The sequence below is a fragment of the Pseudophryne corroboree genome, chromosome 5 (assembly GCF_028390025.1).
Source record: "Pseudophryne corroboree isolate aPseCor3 chromosome 5, aPseCor3.hap2, whole genome shotgun sequence".
Classification (NCBI taxonomy): domain Eukaryota; kingdom Metazoa; phylum Chordata; class Amphibia; order Anura; family Myobatrachidae; genus Pseudophryne; species Pseudophryne corroboree.
In genome coordinates, this window is record NC_086448.1 from 171,914,890 (window position 1) to 171,939,876 (window position 24,987).

The following is a 24,987-nucleotide window of genomic DNA, read 5'->3' on the forward strand; positions in this document are numbered from 1 at the left end:
GGATATTTGCAGTGACACAGAGCTGCAAGATACAGCAATGGCCTACTATACTGTACTACTATAATTATTATATACTGGTGGTCCCCAGTCCCCACAATGCAGCACACTGATCAGATATTTGCAGCACACTGAGCACAGATATGGAGCGTTTTCAGACAGAGAACGTAGATATTTTCAGCACACTGAGCACAGATTATTTGCAGCACACTGAGCACAGATATTTGCAGCACACTGAGCACAGATTACGGAGCTTTTCAGGGAGAGAATGCTGCCACGTCCTCTCCGTTCAATCTCCAATGCACGAGTGAAAATGGCGGCGATGCGCGGCTCCTTATATAGAATACGAATCTCGCGAGAATCCGACAGCGGGATGATGACGTTCGGGCGCGTTCTGGTTAACCGAGCAAGGAGGGAAGATCCGAGGCTGCCTCGGAACCGTGTAAAATAGGTGAAGTTCGGGGGGGTTCGGATCCCGAGGAACCGAACCCGCTCATCTCTACTTTTCGGTTCATTTTGAATCAAGGAAAAGCAAAAGGAAAGGGTAATGGAAAACAGTCCCAATCCAACTAGTCTGGTAAGACTAAAAGGTATTGGGCTGCCAGAGGACCTGTTTTCAAATCAGAAGATAAGCCATCAGCCTGATGGTGCGGTCCTCCACCTGGGGGAACCCAGGGTGGGAGGCTGATTTCTTCAGTTTGCACAGATCTGGCAGCAGTCTACTACAGATGCCTGAGTGTAAGAAGTGGTATCTCATGGTTATGATCTACAGCCACACCACACTAGACATGCCCAACCTTATCTGATCTTGGAAGCTAAGTAGTGTTGGTCCTGGTTAGTACTTGGATGGTAAACCACCAGGGAATACCAGGTGCTGTAGGTGTTTTCAAGAAACACCCTCATTAAAAGTTTGTACCAGTCCCTTTTCAGTGGAAATGAAGACCAGGTCTTTGCAAGAGGCAGTTCAGGAGTTGCTACAGCCAGGAGTGATAATTCCAGTTCCTCCTGCACAACGAGGACAAGGTTTTTATTTCAACCTGTTTTTAGTCCAGAAGCCAAATGGGTTGTTCCGGACCATACTCAGTCTGAAATCGCTGAACAAGTACATTTGAGTGCCTCGGGTTTCATATGGAGACTTTTCGTTCCATTATTTTGGCCACGGAGCAGGAGGATTTTATGGTATCCCTAGATATCCAGGATGCTTATCCATATGTTCCTATAGCACTGTCCCATAAGCGCTATGTCCCATAGTATTCACCAGAATTATGGTGGTAATAGCATCTTATCTCTGCTAGCAGGGGATAAGGATTTTAAAAAATCCATATCTTGACGACTTATTAATCCTGGCAGGATTTGTTCAGTGTCATCTGCAAAGGACAACAGCCTCTTACAGAGATACGGTTGGCTCATAAAATGGGCAAAGTCGTCTCTGGTTCCGTCACAATGGATGACTCACTTGGGGGCTGTGTTGGAATTGGGTATTCAGAGAGTAATTTGACCTCTGAACAAAATATTCAAAATTCACTTAAGGATTCAGGAGTTGCTGCACAGTCAAACAGTATCCATTTATGCGATAATGCATGTTATGGGTTTGATGGTGTAGACATTCGATATGATGGAGTATACTCAGTTCCACTCAATACATCTGCAATGTCTGATCCTTTCCAAGTGGAAAGGTTTTCATCAGACAATAAAAGTGCAGATTATGGTCTTCCTCTGGAAGTTAGGAGGTCAATAGCTTGGTGGTTACAGACATCCTGTCTGGACAATGGGAGGCTCCTTTGGAAATCAGATTGGGAAACTCTAACAATGGATGCCAGCCTGCAGGGCTGGGGAGAAGTGTCAGGAAGGAATTGTTTTCAGGGGCAATGGACCAAGGAAGAAAGTTGCCTGCCAATAAATATATTATATATAGAATAGCCTTCTGATGAAACCAGTTTGAATTCGCTCGGACATTGCAATGGCAGTAGCGTACCTCAACCATCAGGGAGGAACGCGCATCCAAAACACAATGAAAAAGGTGAGTCACAAGTTAAGGTGGGCAGAACTTTATTATCCAACCTTGGTGGTCATTCCGAGTTGTTCGCTCGGTAATTTTCTTCGCATCGCAGCGATTTTGCGCTAATTGCGCATGCGCAATGTTCGCACTGCGACTGCGCCAAGTAAATTTGCTATGAAGATTGGTATTTTACTCACGGCATTACGAGGTTTTTTCTTCGTTCTGGTGATCGTAGTGTGATTGATAGGAAGTGGGTGTTTCTGGGCGGAAACTGGCCGTTTTATGGGAGTGTGTGAAAAAACGCTACCGTTTCTGGGAAAAAAGCGGGAGTGGCTGGAGAAACGGAGGAGTGTCTGGGCGAACGCTGGGTGTGTTTGTGACGTCAAACCAGGAATGACAAGCACTGAACTGATCGCACTGGAAGAGTAAGTCTCGAGCTACTCAGAAACTGGACAGAGAAGTCTTTTCGCAATATTGCGAATCTTTCGTTCACAATTTTAATAAGCTAAGATTCACTCCCAGAAGGCGGCGGCTTAGCGTGTGCAAAGCTGCTAAAAGCAGCTTGCGAGCGAACAATTCGGAATGACCACCCTTGTCCGCAGTATTCATTCCGGGATTCCTAAACTGGGAAGCGGAATTTTTCAGTCGACACGCCATTCATGCAAATGAATGGGCTTTACATACCAAGGTCTTACAAACTCTGGTAGATAATGGGGGTTACCAGAGAAAGATCTCATTGCGTCCTGTCAGAACAACAAAGTTTCCGCATACGTGTAAAGAACAGAGGATCCCAGAACGACCTTTTTGGATGACTTGTCAACCTTCGTCTGGCTCATGTGTTTCCACCAATCGCCTTGTGATCCAGGGTGGTGCGAAAGGTAAGAAAAGGTAAGGGTGCTGCTAATAGTTCTGGCTTGGTACAAAAGACATTGGTACACAGATCTTCAGAGGATGTCGATGGATGCTCCATTCCTACTCCTTTAACGTCCAGATCTACTGTCTCAGGGTCCTGGTTATAACAAACACCCGGGATCGTCTGTCTTTGACGGCGTTGCTCTTGAGACGTCCATCCTGAAGGCAAGAGGATTCTCATAACAAGTAATTCAAAAATTTGACCTCTGGTTTTCAGAGTTTCCAGAGTCTTAGCATTCCTTCAAGCAGGAATGCATAAAGGTTTATGGGCGACTTCAGTGAAAGTATAAGTGTCAGCATTGACTGTATTGTTCCAAAAGAAAATTGCTAACCTGCAGGATATGCAAAGTTTTTTCCAGGGAATGTTGCATATTCAACCTCCTTTGTTTCTTCTACAGTGCCTTGGTACTTAAGTTGAGTCCTAAAGCCCCCTCAAGTTGACCCATTTGAACCACTAAAAAGAGTGGATCTTAAATGGTTGACAGCTAAAGTTCTCTTTCTTCTGGCTATTGCTTCAGTTAGAAGAGTGTCAGATTTAGGGGCATTGTTATGTCACCCTCCATTTCTGAATTTTTATCCAGATAGAGCGGTTCTCAGAACCAAATCTGGGTATCTTCCTGGTGGTGTCTAAATTCCACCTTAATGAAGAAATTGTAGTCTGTCTTCCAGGGGCCGGACCTTTCTGCGGGAGATGCATCGTTGGACATAGTCCATGCCTTAAGGATCTACGTAGATCGTACCAGTGCCATCAGAAAGACAGACACTCTCTTCATTCTCTACAAATTTCACAAGAGAGGATGGCCTGCTGATAAGCAGACACTGGCGAAGTGGCTTTGGATGACAATTTCAGAAGCATACTCTCAAGCTGATGTCCCTGTTCTGGCTAATGTCTCTGCTCATTCTACTTGTAAGGTAGGTCCATTATGGGCAGTACAACATGGTGCTTCAGCAGAATAGATATGTTAGGTAGCCACATGGTCTCCATTAACACATTTATTAGACATTATGCCTTGGATACCTTTGCCTCTCAGGACATTGAATTCGGGCTAAGGATTCTCCTGTCCAATCAGGAGCATCCCTACCACTAAATTGCTTTGGGACGTCCTAATTTTATCCTGTGGATAACCTGTGGACTCTGCCAGAGAAACATTTGTTATGGTAAGAACTTACCGTTGATAACGGTATTTCTCCTAAGTCCACAGGATCCACAGGGATCCCATCCTGACGCACCTGATTTGAGGATCCTTTCACTGAATAACCTTTTCCTTTTTGTACGGAATGGTGTGCATGTGTGTTCTTCTCGCTTAATTAGGGTTCTCTATGATGCTCCTGCCTTGAGCTTTGGAAAAACAACTGATTTGCCTGAGCCAGGAGGCGGGGATATATGGATGGGCCCGTTGCATGCTGGGAGGCCGAAACCTTTGACCGATTGGTGTAAATCCGCTGTCGCGTAATCATATCCCAATGTTATCCTTTGGATCTTGAGGACTTAGGAGAAATACCATTATCAATGGTAAGTTCTTACCATAACGAATATATTTTGAATGACTATTGTCCCGCCCTTATCTGTATTTGCGGATAGTTGTTTAAGTGCTGTTTGTTCTTCTTTAGTAAAACTTGTCTTTCTACCTCCGTCAGAGTTCTGGATGACAAATTCATGATTGCACTTTGGTTTTGTCCGATTTTGTTAATCCTTTTGTTTTGTTGGCCGCGTAGTGAAGAAAAAGTGTATTTAATCCTTTACCGTGGCACGACACTTCAAGGAAGAAATCATATGTTGTAAAGCCTGTGCTACATAATCATTGACCACGTCCCTGCTCTTAGTGTTCCCAATCAAAATTACAGGACTTTATCCGGGCTTTCCCCACTCTGTGGAATGCCCTCCCACGCACAGTAAGACTCACCTCTAGTCACCAAACCTTTAAACTTTCCCTGAAAACTCACCTCTTCAGACAAGCCTATAAAATCCAGACCCACCCACATAACCTTCAATGCTCCCTATCTAATTACATCCTCTCTGTACGGTCCACATAATCTCACATATTTTGTCTTCCAACATTGCTGGCTGATCATATCATACAACCCATTAAGAACCTAGCAATCTGGCGGACCATTATGCAATCGATAGCATCTATCCTTGTGTATCAATGCCTATTTCCCTATAGATTGTAAGCTTGCGAGCAGGGTTTTCCTACCTCTATGTCTGTCTGTTTTTGCCCAGTTTTGTTCTTTTACTGTTCTAATTGTAAAGCGCAACGTAATATGCTGCGCTATATAAGAAACTGTTAATAAATAAATATATAAATAAAACATTTTTGTGAATGAACATTTAATAGCTGGTTATACATATAAATTAACATGTCTTTTTTTTGTATTTCTTAATTTTTTTGTATGTTGCTGTAAATTTCTCTCAACATTATTTTAACATAGTACTTCACATTGTTTTATGCTTATTCTGTAACACTGTTTCATATTTATGAGGTTTCCTTTTGATGTTTTGTTACAGATCTCTCTTGTCACCTGGTTCCCACCCCCTCCTGTCTATGGAGGCAGTCAAGTCACAGCGGTTACCACGGCAACCGCCACGCAGCCAGCACTATTATGCCTACATTTCCCAGCATCCCGCGCAGTTCCCAGAAATCGCGTTAGCCGAATTATGTTACTCTATGCGACAATGGGATAGTGGCGTGAGAGTAGTGGTTTTCAATGGGGTTATCACCCTATATAAGGTATGTTGTTTGTTCTTCACACTGTTCTGTCACACCCTGATGAAAAGGCCATAGGGCCTTGAAACGTCGGCTTATGAAGGATAAAATACACTTTTCCTTCACTACAAGTCCGGTTAAGTGCAGCCTCATCTGTTTTGCTCTCTCTCTCTCTATATATATATATATATATATATATATACACTGCTCAAAAAAATAAAGGGAACACTAAAATAACACATCCTAGATCTGAATGAATGAAATATTCTTATTAAATACTTTGTTCTTTACATAGTTGAATGTGCTGACAACAAAATCACACAAAAATTATCAATGGAAATCAAATGTATTAACCCATGGAGGTCTGGATTTGGAAAAATTAAAGTGGAAAAACACACTACAGGCTGATCCAAATTCGATGTAATGTCCTTAAAACAAGTCAAAATGAGGCTCAGTAGTGTGTGTGGCCTCCATATATATATATATATATAGTCACAGGAAAGGGCACTCTGGGATATCCAATGAAGCTGCCAGAGTGCCTTCCCAAACACCAATACAGCACTGCACCTTCTTTCCAAGAGGACACCTGCATTGCTATATCTATCTATCTATCTATCTATCTATCTATCTATCTATCTATCTATCTATCTATCTATCTATATATATATATATATACACATACAGTATATCATGGGCTGTCTCTGGTATCGATTTTGTCATGCCCCTTCCCCGTGAGGCATGCACCTTATGTCACTATTGGAAAAATGTGGGAGTGGGGGCACCAATTCTCTTTCTGGCACAGGGCACAAAAAGTCTAGTTATTACTCTGGTGTGGACTGTACAGTGACTATATAATGGGGTGGAAAAGTTTATGAAGGTTATGTGAGTGGTTTCTCAATTTGATAAGCTTGCCTGAAGAGATGAGTTTTGAGGGAATGCTTGAAGGTTTGGAGACTAGAGGAAAGTCTTATTGTGCATGGAAGGACATTCCACAGAGTGGATGCAGCCTGAAGAAAGTCCTGCAATTATGAATGGGAGTGAATAATAAGTGTGGATGAGAGATGTAGATCTTGTGAAGAGAAGAGAGGTTGGATTAGGAGATACTTTGAGATAAGCAAAGAGATATACTTTGGTGTACCATGTTTAATGGCCTTGTGTGTGAGTAAAAGTATATTATATTGAGTATGGTAGCCAAAGGAAGGACAGAGTGTATCCGCAGATGATGAACATCTAGCAAGGAAAATTAGACTTGCAGCTGCATTCAGAATGTATTGTAGTGGCGAGAGTTTCTTTTTGGTAAGACCAGTAAGAAGAATGAAAGAATGGGTATAAATCTCAGACCCGGACCCACCCAAACTTCACGATCTGAGCCAGGAACCAAATCAGGCTCTGGTTTTCCTTCCTGACTCAGATCCCAAAATGAGGAAAAACATCATCTTCCCGCTGTCAGATTATCATTCGTTTTAGATTCTTTAAAAGGTCTTCTGGTGATCATGGCATTTCACTGTGGAGTTATGTAAGTGAAGGTGTTCTTGTGCTGTGTCCATGCTGTGTCCTCCAGGGGTGCTGTGTCCATTCATAAGGGGCTGCTGTTTCCTCCAGGGGTGCTCTGTCTGTCCAGAGATGCTCTGTTTGGCCATTATGTGGTGCTCTGCCCATCCAAAAAGGGGCTGCAGTGTCCTCCAGAGGTGCTCTGTCCATCCATAAAGGGGCTGCTGTGTCCTCCAGGGGTGCTCTGTCCGTTCAAGGGTGCTCATACACATATTGTTTGACACTGTAGGGGAAAATGAACTGCAGTGTAATATTATTATTTCTAACTTACACACGTTTTGTGTGACACTGTAGGTGAAAATGAACTGCAGTGTAATATTTTTTACTGACTCATACACGTATTGTGTGACACCATGGGTGGTGCAGCAGTGTAATATATATTCTGACTCATACATGTATTGTGACACTGTAGGTGAAATCACAGTGTAACATATATTCTGACTCATACATGTATTGTGACACTGTAGATAAAAACTGCTGTGTAATATTCTTTCTAAATCATGTATTGTGTGACACTGTAGTTGGTACTGCATTACAATATATATTCTGACTCATAAACATATTGTGACTCTGTAGGTGGTACATCTTTTGCACAAATTGTGGTGTGTGCTGTACCCCACTTTGTTTGTGTTTGTTGATAGATTTATATATGGAGGATGAACAACTAATAGATATGGAGAATGAACAATTGAGAGAAGAGCAGGAAACACATACTAGTGCTGCAGCTGCTGCCACCAGTCATGATGATATAAGTCCATCAATGTAATCTACTAAGGTCAATGCCCAAGGGCATAGAGAGCTTAAGTCAGGGCATGTAAAATCAAAGAATAAATATAATTTTACAGTGGAAAGAAAAATCCATCAAAAGTAAAGTTAGCTGCAGAGAAATATAAAATTGGCAACATGCCATTCAGCACACAAAGTGGCAAGGAAAGGCTAAGGCCTTGGTTCTGCAATGGTCAGTGAGACATGTTCTTCTGCCTCTTATGATGTAAGCCCTTCTCACTCTAGAAGATGTGTCAAATAATCAAAACCACTAAGGCATAAAAAGCAGGAGCTGTTTGCTCAGAAACATCACAAATCCCTATGGAGAGTCTAAGTGCGTCCGCAGGTGCAATGTGTGATCCTAACTTTTCTGATACTGTATTCGAACATGAGCCTCCTTCCACTATTTGTGCAAATGTGGGGATGAGCAGCACTAGTCAACATGCTGCTATCGAAATTGAGGATGCTACTGTGGAAGTGCACCAGGATGAGGAGGATATTTGCATAGCTGATGTTCGGTCTAGAAAGGATGATGATGATGATGATGATATTGATGATGAGGATGTTGTTGATGAGTATGGTATTTGTTTAAATCAGGCACCAGTGGAAACAGTTGTTGCCCTTGATAAGAAAAAGACCATTGTCATACTTGGGCATAAGAAAAAAAAAAAATCCACCTCTTATGTGTGGAATTATTTCTACCCAAATCCATGCAATTGTAAAGCCATCTGTACCATTTGTAAAGCCAGAGTAAGTAGAGGTAAGGAACTTAACCATCCAGGAACCTCCTTCCTCTTACGTTACTTGCAGTGCATTCATCAAAAGTTTTCTGCAAAATTCTGAAACTTAGGCTAACACAGTAAAAACAAACAGTCCAGTTTCACCTAGCACCCTTTTGTCTGTTAGATCCAAGGGTTTTCAATCTCCACCACCAACTCCTTCATCACCAATATACTCAGTCATGATCGGATGTAGTCCTGCATTCAATTTCATAAGGATGACTGAATCCTCCACTCTCTAGGCTTCCTCAGAAGGATCCTTGGGTGCTACATCTTTTGCTGCTGATGGGAGTGGATTTTGATCCCAAAAGTGGACCAGGAAGACTACTTGTAGTAGTTTAACTAAACAATTTACTGTTAAAAAATCCTTTGCAAGGGGGAGCAAGTACAGTATGACAACAGTCCCCCAGTTGCACAGCATGTGTGTCCAGTATCTGTCATTAATGCAGTGGGTCCTCTGTCCCCGCTACTAAATCCCATCTAGATTCTACTTCACTAGAAAAGCAATTCCTAGTCTGTACAAGGACATTAAAAAAAACATAATTAGTGTTCTTCAAAATTCCATTGTACCCATTGTCCACTTAACTATGGATATGTGGACAAGCGGAACAGGGCAAACTAAAGATTATATGACTGTGACAGCCCACTGGATGGGTTTATTGCCTTCAGCAGCACCAACAGCAGCAGCATCTAACAAATACCAGCTCATTTAGAAACAGGCCACTCTGTGTATCACCAGTTTCACTAAGAGGCATACCGCTAACAATGCCACCAATATTGTAAGAGCATTAGAGCTGTGTGTTGTGCAAGGTTCTCAAACCCTTCAAAGTTGACACATGTGAAGTGAGTTAAGACACTGCCAGCTTACGTCAGTTAATTTCTCTTATTAGACTTTTGGAATAGCAGCTGAAGAAACTGGAGGAGGATGTGAAGAGAAGTGATTCCACTAAGTATGTTGGACTTGTAGATCAAGCTCTTTATTTACTTCGCCAGGATCCAAGGGTCATCAATAAATCAGAACACTATATTTGGCAATCACACTTGATCCTAGGTTTAAGTCCTAGGTTGTGTCTTTCTTTCCAAAGGACACAAATCTGCACATGAAACAGCAACATTTGGTCACCCAGTCCGGATGGTTCACTACACGGTCACTCTACCTACCAGCCGGCAAGGAGAGAGATCATGGCAGTTTTTTGCTGCAGTGATTCTTGGTGTGCATGCTGCTTTAACGTGTATAGGTCTCCAGGCTTTCTTCAGGAAGTAGTGTATGCATCATCTTTGTTTGGGTCATCTATTTAAGTGCTGTTTGAGTTCTGCCCATAGGTGACTATGTGGTGCTATTGGTCCTGGTTGCAATATGGTTGTAGTTGAATCCATTACAGGTGGTGTCAATTAATATTGGTTGTATTCCTCACATTAATTGGGTGGAGTTGAATCCATTGCAGGTAGTGTCAATTAACATTAACTGTATTCCTCACATTAGTTGGGTGGAGCTGAATCCATTGCAGGTGGTGACAATTAACGTTAATTGTATTCAGGCGTGTATTGAGGGTACACAACAAACAGGCAGAGAAAGAAAGAAGTCTCATTTTTTGGGTGCACTCTTAAAGAAGTCAATAGAAGACTAAAGTATAGAAGAATAAAAACATATTGTATTTATTAATTCATAATAAAAATTGAAACAGTTGGTATATCTAAATTAAACATAGGGGTAAATTTACTAAGATGGGAGTTCTATTTAAGATGGGATGTTGCCCATAGCAACCAATCAGATTCTACGTCTCATTTATCTAGCACATTCTAGAAGATAATACCTGGAATCTGATTTTCTAGCTCAAGAATATCCTTTTTGTAGTATGGTGCCCAAAACTGCACACAGTATTCAAGATGTGGCCTCAATAGTGATTTTTATAATGGGAGTATAACACTCTCGTCCCTTGCATCAATTCCCCATTTTATGCATGCTAATATCTTATTAGCCTTCTTTGCTGCAATCCTACTTTGGGTACTGCTGCTTAGTTTGCTATCTATATGAACACCTAAGTCCTTTTCCAGTACAGAATCCCCTAATGTTACCCCATTTAGTATGTAGGTATAATTTTTGTTCTTGCTACCACAGTGCATCACCTTACACTTGTCTGTATTGAAGCGCATTCTCCATTTGGCTGCCCATGCTTCTAATTTAACTAAGTCATTCTGAAGAGACTCAGCATTCCCCTCCGTATTTATAACTTTACACAATTTGGTATTGTCTGCAAAAATTGACACCATACTTTCTAGACCTTCTGTTAGGTTGTTAATGAAAATGTTGAACAAAAATGTTGAACAAAAGACCCTTGTGGCACACCACTTAGCACTTCAGTCCAATTTGAAAATGATCCATTAACCACAACGCGTTGCTCCCTATTATCTAACCAATTTTTGACCTAAGTGCATATTGTGCTCCCTAGCCCTATTTCTTGTAGCTTATAGATAAGTCGCATGTGTGGTACAGTGTCGAAAGCTTTGGCAAAGTCTAAAAAGATTACATCCACCTCCGTACCCCGATCAAGGTTCACACTTACTGTTTCATAAAAGCCAAGTAAGTTGGTTTGACATGATCTGTCCTTCACTAATAATCAATAAAACCCACTCAGGGTTGATGCTCCATGGACTAACGGGTATGCTCACCAAGATTATTCTTCACATGTAATGATCATATGAGATTGAAAAAATGCAGAAATATTCTAAAAGAGATTTGTTGATGTGGAGATTGGAGAAAAAATATATTCTAGTATGAGATTATAATCGAAAAGTTGTGAATCTGCTGTAAGTGTTAGGCACAGAGTCTGCCAATCACTTAAACCTCTACAACACTCAGTCTTCTTGGGAGGTCCCCCATCCAAGTACTGACCAAGCCCAACACTGCTTCCAGGCCCGGTGCTAACTGCTCAGCAAAGGGATGCAGTGCAGGGAGGCGCCAGGAAGGAGAGGCGCTCTCCCTGCTCTGTATCCCTATGCTGAGCTGATGTCCCTGCTGTGCCACCCTGTCCCCACTGCTGCTGCCGGCTGCTGCGCCTGTCACATTCCATGACAGGCAGCAGTGCTGGCAGCTACAAGCCTCCTCTCCCGTCCCCTGTGCAGCAGTGTGCGGACTTATAAGTGGGCGGGGCTACATGGCAAGAAGGGGCAGGGCTACATGGGACTAGGCTGCAGACTGAAACACAGGGGATAAGCTGCCAGAGACTTCCTTATGTAAGTGGCTGGAAAACAAGTGAGTGAGTGAAAGTGTGTGTGTGTGTACAATATCTGTATATACAGTATGTGTGTGTGTGTATACAGTACCTGTGTATATACATGTGTGACTGTGTATGTATGTAATGTATGTACAGTGTGTCTGTGTGTGTGTACAGTATCTGTATATAAAGTATGTATGTGTGTGTGTATACAGTATCTGTATATATGTATGTATGTGTGACTGTGTATGTGCGTAATGTATTTACAGTGTGTGTGTGTGTGACTGTGCGGCAAAATGTGTGCAAGCGTCACTGGCACAGGGTGCGTTACTTGTGCAAGTGTCACTACTACAGGGTGCGTTACTTGTGCAAGTGTCACTACTACAGGGTGTGTTACTTGTGCAAGTGTCACTACTTCAGGGAGTGTTACATGTGCAAGTGTCACTGCTACAGGGTGCGTTACGTGTGCAAGTGCCACTTCTACAGGGTGCGTTACTTGTGCAAGTGTCACTGGTACAGGGAGCATTACATGTGCAAGCGTCACTGGTACAAGGTACGTAATGTGTGCAAGTGTCACTGCTACAGGGTGCGTTACGTTTGCAAGTGTCACTGCTACAGGGGGTGTTACGTGTGTAAGCGTCACTGGTACAGGGGGCATTACTTGTGTAAGTGTCACTACTACAGGGTTTATTGTGTATATAAGCGGCACTGCTACAGGGAGCATTATGTGTATAAGCATCACTGGTACAGGGGGCGCTATGTGTGTAAGCGTCACTGGAACAGGGGGCATTACATGTGTAAGTATCACTGCTACAAAGGGGCGTCTTGTATAAACATCACTGCCTCAAGGGGCGTTACGTGTGTAAGTGTCACCGCTACAGAGTGCGTTACGTGTGTAAGCATCACTGTGTCTTGTATAAGCGTCACTGGTTACGTGTGTAAGCGGCACTACTAAAGGGAGCATTATGTGTATAAGCATCACTGCTACAGGGGGCATTATGTGCGCTGTCTTTGTAAAGTATGTGGGGGGCGCAAATTTATAGTTTGCAGGGGGGGCACTGAACACCCTAGCACCGGCCCTGACTGCTTCACTTCCAAGATCGGATGGAGTCGGGCATTTACAGTGTGGTATGATAGTAAGGGTATCGAAACCCGTTCTACTCTGGGATCACTGATGAGAGTTCACATAAACAAGGAGACGAGTATGGAATTATTCAGAAAAGATAAGAAAATACCCCAGTGAATCTGCTGCCAGCATTAGGCAGAGGTAAATACGGTAGTGACACGTCTCTACCCTATACCATTGGATCGCTGGTGAGAGTCCAGAAATTCAGAAAGCAGAGAAAATAAGAGCACATTAAGTTGGCAGCAAATATTTGCACAATTAAATTCAATAGAATTCTAATTCTAGAAATAACACATACAATATAGCATCTCCAGATATTTAGTGCACAAGGGAAACTGATATCAACCTCTGGAGTAGCAGTATGGCGACTAACAGAGGTAAGAAAATAATGAGGAAGGGCAGGCTAGAATCTAAACAATTCAGAAGGATCTTTTAGCCTATCCCAACTGCAAAATATGGCAGTTAAGTATGCCAAAAGAATGAATATAGCATTACAGGTTGAGTATCCCATATCCAAATATTCCGAAATATGGAATATTCCAAAATACAGAATTTTTTTAGCACCTTTTTTCGCTTCGGCTGCTGCAGCACCTCTCTCTGCTCCAGCTGTGGCAGCATCCTTCTCTGCCCCAGCTGCTGCAGCACCTTTCTTCATTAGAAGCTGCAGAGTAACATGTATAAGCGGCTCTACTGTGCAGGGACGAAACTAGGATTTACGGCACCCGGGGCAAGGCAGTAGTTTAGCCCACCCCTCACCCCCCCAAAAAAAAAAAATAATAATGAAAAAATAAAATAAAAATAATAATAAATAATAATTAATAAATAAATAAAATAATAAAAAATAGATTAAAAAATACAATAAAATAGAATAAAAATTCAAAACTATGCCACCCAGTGCAACCTTGTTCTCATTACAAAGCACAGCAATACCCCTCATTAAGAGAGGAGAGGGGGAGAGATATGGAAGAAAGGAGAGGGAGAGAGAATATGCTTCATAATAACCCTCAGACAGGCAAACCCCAGTAAAACACACACGGTGTATATATATATATATATATATATATATATATATATATTAATTAGAGATGCGCACAGGACATTTTTCAGGTTTTGGTTTTGGATTCGGTTTCACGGCCGTGTTTTGGATTCGGATTCGTTTTGGCATAAGCTACCTGAAAATTTTTTGTCGGATTCGGGTGTGTTTTGGATTCGGGTGTTTTTATTCAAAAAACCCTCAAAAACAGCTTAAATCATAGAATTTGGGGGTAATTTTGATCCTATAGCATTATTAACCTCAATAACCACAATTTCCACTCATTTCCAGTCTATTCTGAACACCTCACAATACTATTTTTAGTCCTAAAATTTGCACCAAGGTCGCTGGATGACTAAGCAAAGCGACCCAAGAGAGCGGCACATACACCTGGCCCATCTAGGAGTGGCACTGCAGTGTCAGACAGGATGGCACTTAAAAGAATTGGCCCCAAACAGCACATGATGCAAAGAAAAGAGAAAAAGAGGTACACTGTGGTCGCTGGACTTCTAAGCTAAGCGACACAAACACCTCAATATCACAGGAATTATTCATTCTTCTAATCAATGGTATTATTGGTCCAAATCACTGGAAGAAAATGACAAAATCACTGGAATTATTCGTTCTAATCAATGGTATTATTGGTCCAAATCACTGGAAGAAGACTGACGTTTTTGGGATTATGGAGACATAATGTTTTTTAATATAAATCCTAAAGCAGGTGGTGTATTAGAGCAAAAGAGTGCAAGAAACCAGCCATGCAGTTTCTGAAATAGTATGACAAAATGTTACTGTATTTCATAAGCACTCATTCCTAACTCTGCTAAGTACTGTTTGGTATACTGTATCTGGCTTCCATGAGGTAGTTGTCCATTATTTCAGCTTCCATTGACCTTTTTGAAAGCGGTAGAAGTTATCGATTCTTTTTTTAAATTTTTATTTTCCCCTATTTTTAATTTTCTCCTGCATAGCCCAGTAAAATGTTGCAATGTTAAGTATTGACTTGTGCCTTCTCGGGGTCCACTTCTTCACCAAACCCAGCCAAATCTCTTCCTGATTCCTAACCCTCTGTTCCACGTTCTCTATGTACCCCATCTGTGTCACCTATGTCTGTCTACCCCTCCCCTTTAGATTGTAAGCTCTCACGAGCAGGGCCCTCTTCCCTCATGTGCTTATATAGTGTTGGTCACCAAAATGCTGCACTGTAATACTATATGTACTACTCAAAAAAATGCCGCACAGATATGGAATGGATACTTGCAGTGACACAGAGCTGCAAGATACAACAATGGCCTACTTAGAGGCAGAACTCTGGGAGGCAACGAAGTCAGCTGCCGCCGGGCTCCTGCTTTGAAGGGGGGCACCTCTCCTCCTGTTCTGTGTGTTCAGCGACATTAATCAATTAAGTTAATTGACAGCAGCTGGTATCTATACCGTAGCCAACTTCCCCACTAGTAACTGCACTTTACAAATCACACCCTCTTTATTATAGATTTACTGGAAGTAGATACCTTACTGATGAAGCTATTTGCTCCTATAAAGGAAACATGAGAATTCTAACTATATGAAGTTATTTCTCTGACAATTACATGTAACTTCACATAGTTAGAATTCTCATACTTCCTATGCAAGAGCAGATATCTCCATCAGTACGGTGCATGCTACCAGTGTAAAAGGTTGTGGGTTCTAATCCTGGATATGACACTTGCAAATTAATTGTCAGAGAAATAATCAGCATTGTGAGTGACTGAGCAGATCTATGTAGTATGTGGTTGGACCCTTACATAGATCTGTCTAGTTGCAATGGTTTTGTAGTAGCTTCATATAGTTAGAATTAGAGCTGAGCGGGTTCGGTTTTACTCGGTGTTACTCGGATCTCAAAACGGCATTTTATTGGCTCACGGATGATATATGGGGGGGGGGACCAATATTTTTCTTGCCTCCGGGCAACTGGGATAAACTTACGCCACTGGGCCTACTGTACAACTATATACTGTTAGTCACCTAAATGCTACACTGTAATACTATATATACTGCTCACAAAAATGCCGCACAGATATGGAATGGATACTTGCAGTGACACAGAGCTGCAAGATACAGCAATGGCCTACTGTACAACTATATACTGTTAGTCACCTAAATGCTGCACTGTAATACTATATATACTGCTTACAAAAATGCCGCACAGATATGGAATGGATACTTGCAGTGACACAGAGCTGCAAGATACAGCAATGGCCTGTACAACTATATACTGTTAGTCACCTAAATGCTGCACTGTAATACTATATATACTGCTCACAAAAATGCCGCACAGATATGGAATGGATACTTGCAGTGACACAGAGCTGCAAGATACAGCAATGGCCTACTGTACAACTATATACTGTTAGTCACCTAAATGCTGCACTGTAATACTATATATACTGCTCACAAAAATGCCGCACAGATATGGAATGGATACTTGCAGTGACACAGAGCTGCAAGATACAGCAATGGCCTACTGTACAACTATATACTGTTAGTCACCTACATGCTGCACTGTAATACTATATATACTGCTCACAAAAATGCCGCACAGATATGGAATGGATACTTGCAGTGACATAGAGCTGCAAGATACAGCAATGGCCTACTGTACAACTATATACTGTTAGTCACCTAAATGCTGCACTGTAATACTATATATACTGCTCACAAAAATGCCACACAGATATGGAATGGATACTTGCAGTGACATAGAGCTGCAAGATACAGCAATGGCCTACTGTACAACTATATACTGTTAGTCACCTAAATGCTGCACTGTAATACTATATATACTGCTCACAAAAATGCTGCACAGATATGGAATGGATACTTGCAGTGACACAGAGCTGCAAGATGCAGCAATGGCCTACTGTACAACTATATACTGTTAGTCACCTAAATTCTGCACTGTAATACTATATATACTGCTCACAAAAATGGCGCACATATATGGAATGGATACTTGCAGTGACACAGAGCTGCAAGATACAGCAATGGCCTACTGTACAACTATATACTGTTAGTCACCTAAATGCTGCACTGTAATACTATATTTACTGCTCACAAAAATGCCGCACAGATATGGAATGGATACTTGCAGTGACACAGAGCTGCAAGATACAGCAATGGCCTACTGTACTGTACTACTATAATTATTATATACTGGTGGTCCCCAGTCCCCACAATGCAGCACACTGATCAGATATTTGCAGCACACTGAGCACAGATATGGAGCGTTTTCAGGCAGAGAGCGTAGATATTTTCAGCACACTGAGCACAGATTTTTTGCAGCACACTGAGCACAGATATTTGCAGCACACTGAGCACAGATTACGGAGCTTTTCAGGGAGAGAACGCTGCCACGTTCAATCTCCAATGCACGAGTTAAAATAGCGGCGACGCAAAGCTCCTTATATAGAATACGAATCTAGCGAGAATCCGACAGCGGGATGATGACGTTTGGGTGCGTTCTGTTTAACCGAGCAAGGCGGGAAGATCCGAGGCTGCCACGGAACCGTGTAAAATAGGTGAAGTTCGGGGGGGGGGGGGTTCGGATCCCGAAGAACCGTACCCGCTCATCTCTAATATATATATATATATATATATATATATATATACTGCTCAATTGCCCGGCACTCCTGGTCCTTCCTGTATTAGTGGCCTGCGTGCCCTCCGTGTCAGATTAACCATATATGCAAAAAACGGCGTCACTCCAGGTCTTGTATAAGAAGTCAAAGTGTATTGAAAAATAAATCACATGTTCAGTCCAATCACATGTACAATCCAACGTTTCGGGGCCCGTAGCCCCTTTGTCAAGGCGTGATATACAGTGTAATAACCCTCTCTTACCTTATAAAGCCAGTATCTACCACCCGTGAAGACGAGCTTCTCCCATGCTTCCTGCCGCTCCGGGCGCCGGGGGACTCCAGCGTCTCGCGGGAATTACATCATCCGCGCCGCCTCTCCCTTCCTGGCATCTCGTTGCTAGGCAGCACGTCGGGTCCATGGCCTGGTCTCCATGACTACCAAAGCCGCTCGCCACGGCGTGTCAGCGTAGGGTCTGCAATAAATAAGAAAGTGTGACAAGTGTTTAGCTATTAGTGCATCCTTGCCATATACAAATTTAACATATTCAATATCCACCTAGTTGGCCGATATATATATAGGGAAAGCTATATTAGTCTGTTGCAAGTTAGATCTGCTATAAGTCTAGCTCTAATTTGTCATAATGCACCATACTACTTAAATAGGGTTTATAATAAATCTGAAATCCCCCTTCCTTAAATTATATAGGGGGGCAATGTCCCTACTGTGCAATAGAGCAGTAATTAACCCGCCACCATAGAGGTATAAGCCCCTAATCCAAGTCTCAGTGATTAACCCCTGACTATCACCGTTTATTAATCACATTCCACAGGATTTGGTCATTAAGACCCTTCGATTGTACAGTCTCTAATTTAAAGATCCATCTGTCACGATCCGGGTATCTGGACGCCATTACTTACCCTTCAGATGCCTCCTAAGGCTGGCTCAGCGTTCCAGGACCGGATTCCGCTGTTCCTGAGTTTCCACATGCAGAATGTCAGAGTGGTGATTTCATCAGCCGCGGCCTCCGCTGTGCCCGCGTGGTTAAATGTGCGCTTGTCAGTCTGGCGTCTCCTGTCTCCTGTGGCCGGCGTCGCCATTACTGTTTCAATTCTCACATGGATTACAAACCAAACTTCCCTCCAAGTGTCTGCATGGGCGCAGCCATCTTGGATTTTGTCATCTGATCATTCCCACCAATCTGCTGTCTGTATTGTTGATTTGCATAATTGCCTAGCCAACCCCTTCCTTGCTGCAGGTATAAGTAAGCTGTGCCTGAGCAAGGAAGGCGTCAGTGCTTTGGTTGTCTAACCTAGTTCCAGTTTGTCTCTCTCCTGTGGTTGTCTTCCAGGTTCCAGCTCCTGTCTCCAGACTTCTGCTATAGAGACCCGCACCAGCATTCCATCTGCGGTGTAGCCTGACTCTCCGATCCATTCTGGACTCACCTGTTTCCAGTTACAACAATCACCTGCTTCCAGCCCAGCTTCCAGCAGTGTACAGCTACTCTTAAAGGGCCGGTGTCCTTTCTGCAGTTTACCACTCTCCACCGGTATTATTATTTCACCGCTCTCAAACTCCAAACTTCATTATCAATCACCTGCTTCCAGCCCAGCTTCCAGCAGTGTACAGCTTCTCTTAAAGGGCCGGTGTCCTTTCTGCAGTTTACCACTCTCCACCGGTATTATTATTTCACCGCTCTCAAACTCCAAACTTCATTATTATTTAATCGCTCTCAAGTTCGTTTATTATTTAACTGGTTCCAGCCAGTATCTACTCCGTACCAACAACAGTCTGGTTCCAGCCAGTATCCACAGCAGCCGTTTTATCTTCAGCAGCCCAGCCTTTTCCTGGAACACCAGCTGGTACGATCCTGGGTTCTCTCCATTGCTACAGTCAGGCCTGGTAAGGACTTTCCAACTAGAAGATTATAAGAACTGTCTCACACTACCAGTGCCTGTGGCCCTTGCCACCCTGTAGTACCCAGGAATTGTATTTATCCTCTGTTGACTTTTATGTTTCCTTTACTGCTGCTGTGTTACGGAGTTTGTCATAATAAACATCATTGACTTTTATCCTGGTTGTCGTGGTCACGCCTTCGGGCAGTTATTCTACATGTTACTTACATGTCTAGGGGTCTGATACAACCTCCCAGGTTCCGTTACATCTCAGCCCCTACAACTGAGGCTGCCTCCCGTCAGCTCAGGCCCTCAGTTGTGACACCATCTTGCTTCCATCTTAAGCAATTTTCCGTTTCTGTCTCCACCTCTCTGACTGCTGGGAACATGGTCGATGAGCATATGTTTCAGTGCACTTAACGGATGTCCTTTAGCTACAAAATGTTGTGCCACTGGTTGATCTGATGTACCGGATTTAATAGCTGCTGAGTTGGCTGATCTATGTAATGCCATTCTCTGTCTCATGTCCCTGATGGCTTTAACCACGTACCCTAGCCCGCATGGGCATGTTATCAGATAAACAATGTGGGTCGTAGTACATGTTAATACATGTCGGATGCTGAAGATCTGCTCTATTTTAGGGTGTTTAAATGTCGGTCCTACTGTCATGTACTTGCAGGTCGTACATCCCAGGCATTTATAGCACCCGGGTGATTTGGTCAAAAAATTCTCAGTGGGGGGAATTTTCCCGAATCCAGTAATATCAGAATGTACTATGGTGTCTTTGATGTTTCTCCCCCTGGTAAAGCAACATATCGGTCTACTGGTTTTGAAGCACTGCAACTTCTCATCGCTTGCCACTATGGGCCACAAGGCTTTAGTGGCCCTTTGGACCACCGGGCTTGATGTAGAGAACTTACTGGTCCACGGGATAACATCTTTGTTATTTCTTTTTGTTTTGGTTAACAAACTATCTCTTTCTCGAGCTAATACTTCACATTTCTGTTCCTGGAGTGTCCTTCGTTCATAGTACCCCCGCTTTTCGAATCTTTCAACCACTTTATCCAATTCCTTTTCTAATGTACTCCTATCGCTGTGTATCCTTGCTGCTCGCATCAACTGGGACCTTGGTAGTCCTCTGATTAAGGGTTTTGGATGGTGACTATCTGCCCTTAACAGAGTATTCTTGTCAGTGGGTTTGGTATATACTGAGCTGATCATCTTCCCACCCTCCCGCACAGCCTCACCTCCCACAATCTCATTATCCATTGATGGCACGACTATCTCCCCTAGCCCCCAAGTACACTGTCTTGGCGTAATCCTTGACTCCTCCCTCTCCTTCAAACCACACATTCAGCACCTCTCACAAACCTGTCATTTTCATCTCAAAAACATTTCTAGAATCAGACCTTTTCTCATCCAGGATGCCACTAAGATCATTATTCACTCACTGATTATTTCCAGACTGGACTACTGTAATCTCTTCCTAACTGGCCTCCCTGACAATTACCTCTCTCCACTCCAATCTATCCTCAATGCTGCTGCCCGGCTCATCTTCCTCACCAAACGCACTACGTCTACCTCCCCTCTCCTACAGGCCCTCCACTGGCTTCCCTTCCCTTTCAGAATCAAATTCAAACTTCTCACACTCACTTACAAAGCTCTCACCCACTCCTCTCCCATCTACATCTCTGACCTTATCTCCCTTTACTCTCCCACCCGTCCTCTTCGCTCTGCTAATGCACGCTGACTCTCCTGTCTTCTGATTACTTCCTCCCACTCCTATCTCCAAGATTTTTCACGTGCTGCTCCCTTTCTCTGGAATTCTTTACCTCTCCCCCTCAGACTCTCCACCACTCTACAAAACTTAAAACGGGCTCTTAAGACCCATTTCTTTACCAAACCTAGCTAAATCTCAACCTAACCCTCTGTTCCATGCTCTCTATGTACCCCATCTGTGTCACCCCTGTCTGTCTACCCCTCCCCTTAGAATGTAAGCTCTCACGAGTAGGGCCCTCTTCCCTCATGTGCTTATACTTTTCTTACTTTAATAATCCTCAACTGCCCAGATCCCGCAGTTTTTTGGCCACCTGGAACTTATCTCTATGTTTACTGGTGTAGTTATGCTTAGTTGCCCTGTACTTGTCCTATATTGTCTTCAACTGTAAGTCACTGTTTTCCTGTTTTGATTGTGTGCATATTTACTCTGTAATTGGGCGCTGCGGAACCCTTGTGGCGCCATATAAATAAAGGATAATAATAATAATACAGTTGTCGTCATCATCCTGTTTGTAATATTAATGGACACGTCAAGGTAATTCATGTTCATCATATCACATTTATATGTGAATTTAATGCACGAAGCTTTAGAGTTGATAGTGTCCATTAATGCCTTAAATAACTTTATCCCCCCTGTCCACAGCATGAACACATCGTCGATGAATTGACAGTATAACAGTATATGTGGAGCTGTTTCTCTATTCTCAAAGAACAGTTTCTTCTCCTCCTTGAACATGAAGACATTAGCGTACGCGGGGGCTACCGTAAGAGTACCCGAGAGTGACAAGAATTGATTTTGAAAAGGCTTTTACTAAGTCAAGCGCAGTGACTATCACGCACAGGAGCACGGACACTTTATTCACGGTTTGCACGGAGGCACTAGTGCACTTTGTAGCACGCAAGCACTTTAAGGATTTTCACCTAGTGACTGAAATTGAGGGGAACCATGGAGGCATCTAATTTCAGTGACCATAGAAGCACCTCTGCGAACCAGATCACAGGACAGTCTAAAACAGGCACATTCAGCTTTGATGATAGTGATGCTGAAAGGCTGTTATTTAAAGATAAGATTCCTGAAGCTGATTTACAATTAGATGCACAGGACACATTCCAGCAACTACTTAAATTGAAGAAGAAAGAAACAGATTTCCTTATGCATGGTATCTCGCTGTCCCAATACCACCGGGAGCAAATGGTCCCTAGGGGCTTCAGGATTAAAAACGTACCCACGCTGGGTAGATATAACCCAGAATTTTGCCACAAATGGACGGCAATATTGAACAAATGCAGTTTAGATCTAATACTGCTAGTAGTGGAAGAAGTGGGGAGCGAACTGAAAGCCACAAGGGAAAAAGTCGCAGTTTTTGAGAGTGAAAACTTGGAGACCCTCCAGGAGGACCCCACCCAGGAATGGATGAAGAAGTTGCATGCACAATGTGAGCAATACAAAAGAGAATTGGTGAAATTCAAAAGGAACAAATACCTAATAGTTAAAAGTGACTACGAAGAAAATCAGGTTTATAAGTGGCTGATGGGGGAAGACACACATAGAGGGGGTCAACGTGGGAACACCTTCAGGAGAGACTGGAGGAGGATTAAAGACAAAGGCAAGAAGATGTATTATTCATCTAACAGCGATAGTGAGTTTGCGGCACCTGACTCAGATGATAATGTGATCCCAGGTGACAGCCCTTTAGGGGAAACAACAGTCAAGCCCAAAGAAACAAGCGGGCGCCCGCCGCCCACCCGTCGAGGGGGCCAAAATAAGAGATTACAGAAGCCGCGCAGCGAAGAACAAAACGTAATCTATAATTTGTCATCCAGGACCTTTTACACCAACGGAGATCAAGGTCCTTAATAAAGGATTGTCCTATATACCGACTAATAGACATGATGCGTTTACATGGAAACAGGATTTGCACAAGTTTGCGCTGAAACTAAGGCTCCGAGAATACTATCAGGACCACAAGGATGCCCAAACCCAGGCAACAGTGTTTGATAAGTTTTTTGCCTCTCGTTCCTCATCTACATTTGATCCACAATCCACCAATAGTTCAATAAGAACCTTCACCCGGTTACTGGACGACTCTGTGACTCGATATACTAACACTCCGTCCCAACAGAGGAACAACCTGTCAAAGGAAGAGAGGAAAGCCCTCAAAGATTTAGGCAGTTATCAAGATGTGATCTTTCGCCAGGCAGATAAGGGCGGGGCCCTGGTAATCCAGAACATAGAGAAATACCGAGAGGAAATCTACAGACAGTTAGCTGAATCCAGTACATACCGGAGGCTTGAAGGAGATCCAACATACCAATATAAAAAGGAATTGGACAATATTCTGGATGAAGCGACACGGGGGGGCCTGATCACCACTAAAATAATGGAAACATTGACCCAACAACACCCACTAGTACCTATCCTGTTTACAACCCCTAAAATTCATAAGGATAGTAAGAACCCACCGGGGAGACCGATCATATCCGCCAGGGATTCCCTCTATCAGCCAATTTCACAGTTCTTGGACTGCGTGTTACAGCCACTGGTGACACGACAACCCACCTTTATTAAGGATACCACTGATTTTCTGTTAAGACTAAAGGGAGTGGGCCAGATACCATCTAACACACTGATTTGTGTAATGGACGTATGTAGCCTATACACTAGTATCCCCCATGGGGAGGGGTTACAGGCTATGAGAGAATTCCTGGAGGATGAAAGAATGACGGGCGTGGATAGGGAGTTGTTTATGCACTTACTATACCTTACGCTATACAGGAATTATTTCCTGTTTGATGGGAACTATTATCTCCAGCAAAACGGATGTGCGATGGGGAGTAGCGTAGCCCCCGCGTACGCTAACGTCTTCATGTTCAAGGAGGAGAAGATACTGTTCTTTGAGAATAGAGAAATAGCTCCACATATACTGTTATACTGTCGATTCATCGACGATGTGTTCATGCTGTGGACAGGGGGGATAGAGTTATTTAAGGAATTAATGGACACTATCAACTCTAAAGCTTCGTGCATTAAATTCACATATAAATGTGATATGATGAACATGAATTACCTTGACGTGTCCATTAATATTACAAACAGGATGATGACGACAACTGTATATACCAAACCCACTGACAAGAATACTCTGTTAAGGGCAGATAGTCACCATCCAAAACCCTTAATCAGAGGACTACCAAGGTCCCAGTTGATGCGAGCAGCAAGGATACACAGCGATAGGAGTACATTAGAAAAGGAATTGGATAAAGTGGTTGAAAGATTCGAAAAGCGGGGGTACTATGAACGAAGGACACTCCAGGAACAGAAATGTGAAGTATTAGCTCGAGAAAGAGATAGTTTGTTAACCAAAACAAAACGAAATAACAAAGATGTTATCCCGTGGACCAGTAAGTTCTCTACATCAAGCCCGGTGGTCCAAAGGGCCACTAAAGCCTTGTGGCCCATAGTTGCAAGCGATGAGAAGTTGCAGTGCTTCAAAACCAGTAGACCGATGTGTTGCTTTACCAGGGGGAGAAACATCAAAGACACCATAGTACATTCTGACATTACTGGATTCGGGAAAATTCCCCCCACTGAGAATTTTTTGACCAAATCACCCGG

At 42.9% G+C, this 24,987-nt stretch overlaps 1 pseudogene; it reads left to right on the forward strand.

The window, feature by feature from the left end:
• The first annotated feature begins 761 nt into the window (after positions 1–761).
• On the forward strand, positions 762–880 carry LOC134931482 (5S ribosomal RNA; annotated as a pseudogene).
• The last annotated feature ends 24,107 nt before the right edge of the window (positions 881–24,987 follow it).